The following is a 2,500-nucleotide window of genomic DNA, read 5'->3' on the forward strand; positions in this document are numbered from 1 at the left end:
GTAAGCCTGAGATTCTGTTCTATACGTGTCATTGAAACATTTATGTTTCAGCAGTCATAGAGTCATAGAAGACATTGTTTGTACGGTCATATCAGAAAGAGCTTCTTTTTAGTACTGAACGCACCATAATATGTAAAACTGCTACTTAACATAACTTAATAATAACGATGATGATGATAAAGTAGTACTGTGGATGTCCAGTGCAGAATGACTCCCCCTGTCAGCAGCAGCCGCAGAGCTTCTGAAAAAGACGATTTGTTCACATCATAAAATAGTGTCGAGTCCCTTTATAAAGTTTGGTGACTGATGAACGAGGGATAAAAGTATGACCAGCACAAAGGAGCCGAGAACACATATGTACGCACCTTTTGTACCACGTTTCGGTTTTAACAGTCTTAGTTGACTTATTTGTTTCTTCTATATTTTACTGCATCATTGTTTTACATTTTACATGTGCAGCATGGATGGTTTGTAAATGTGCTATAGAAATAAACTTGACCTTGACACTGATGTACAGCCGAGCCCTTTTAAATATTTATAATTTACTAAATAAGATATTATTATTCAGATTTCATTATTCTCCTGAAATCTATGTTTCCAGGACTGCCCTCTGACTTTGACATTTAATTGGACAGTTGAGTAAAGAGGGGCTGATTCAGAGGCATGTGTATGATTCTAGTTCTGATGAATATGATGATCTAAATGTTGTACAGCTTCCTCCTTCACTCATAACTTGTTTTTTAATGCAGGCTTTGTAACAGAGACACATGCATTCAGACTTTTTATGAATGCATTTTGTTTTCTTTGAGACGATCAGTGACACCACCCACCTTTGGGTGGTGCAGCCGTGGTTGCTTCACAGCAAGAAGGTTCCTAGGTTCAGTTCCATGAGCTGACTGGGCCGTCTAATCCAACGACACGCATGTGTGGCTCATTTCTAAATTGAAAATAAGCAGGAATAGCTCTCTATGTGTCTTAGAGAGACGACCTCGTCCGTATCTTTGATCCATTTTTCACTGCTGTTTATTTCACTCACGTTTGAAGCAGCCACACATGTACGTATGTGCAAACCAACAAAATGACAGGGTTCAAACAGCAGCGCAGTCATAGCTCATCATCAGCGTGTAAACAGTTAATGTAGTCTCATATTGTGCTCAGCTGTGCAGTAGGTGAGTGTAATCGGGTGGGGGTAATGGGTGAGGTTGGTGTGGTTGGGGGGAGTTAGTGTGAGGATCAGGGTGGGAAAGGGGGCGTTGATGTCATGGGACCTGGTGATGAATAGCTGACATAGGACTGCAGGGACCCAAACACTGTCAAACTGTCACACCACTCCCACTCACACACAGTGGGAATGCCAATTAGATGAGAGCGCTGTGTTCACACATGTGAATGTGTAAGACTGTTGTTTAAAGGAATCATCACAGAGTAAATGCTGTTAAAGGCTTTGCAGTGAACCATATGTCTCAGTGCTGCCTCCACCTTTTCAAACAGAAAAATTCAGCATTCGGTGAGTCATGAGTGGACCATAGAAACTGGAGTGTTTAATGTCTCGACGGCCTCTGACACTCGATAGTCCTGTTCTGAGGAGCATCTGACGTTAGAAACACTCCCAAATCAAACATGGAGCTTCCCAATGTGGTGACCCCCCCCCCCCCCCCTCCTCCTCCGTTAAAGGAGCAGCCAAAACGAGCTTAATGGCAGATTATGATGATACTGTGGTTTCTCACGCTGCTGCTGCTACCATTACACTAGTGGACGTACCACAGTTTTGCTTGATTCATTAACCTCCTAAGACTCAAACTCTTCCACAGCAGCCTTTTTAATTTCTCTTTGATATTTGGGCTGATTGGGTCCTGATGAATGTAAAAACAAAGAATTACCAGATTTTTGTTTCTAAGAAAAATGAGAGCCACATATGAGGATATTTGTTTAAAAATTTGATAGAACAGTAGCAGCATAATGTCCTCGTAAGAGGATATCAGGCCCTTGTAGAGCAAAATTGAGTATTTTGGTCTAAATAACCCAAATTGTGATGTTCACATATGTGGACGCAGGTCCTAGGAGGTTAAAGAAGACAGAGATTGCACTGTCTACTGCAAAATGCATAAAACGAATTTATGGTCATCACTGGCGTCTAGAAATCATTAGTATATGCATGTCTTCATTTGTAAAGCCCTAAACTGCTAATAGTTGGAATCCTTTGCTGAAACATTAGCAGAGCTTCTACAACAGCCTTGACTGAAACCCAACACAGCTTCAGGCCTGAGACACTTTAAAGTTTTACTAACTATATTTGCAGTATTAGTACTGTTACATCCCCCAGGAGGATGCTGGTTTTCTTCTGTGAACTGATGCGTTCTGTGTAGGCTCACCTCCTCTGTCCTGATTGGATGCTGCTCAGAGAATACACTAATTACCAACCAGCAGAGCACTAATGCCTGTGGAGCTGTGTTTCTGGGCCATACCTGTGCAGGCTTGCATGCCTTTTTGACTTGTATGT

Source organism: Astatotilapia calliptera, chromosome 7 (assembly GCF_964374335.1).
Source record: "Astatotilapia calliptera chromosome 7, fAstCal68.1, whole genome shotgun sequence".
NCBI classification, from domain to species: domain Eukaryota; kingdom Metazoa; phylum Chordata; class Actinopteri; order Cichliformes; family Cichlidae; genus Astatotilapia; species Astatotilapia calliptera.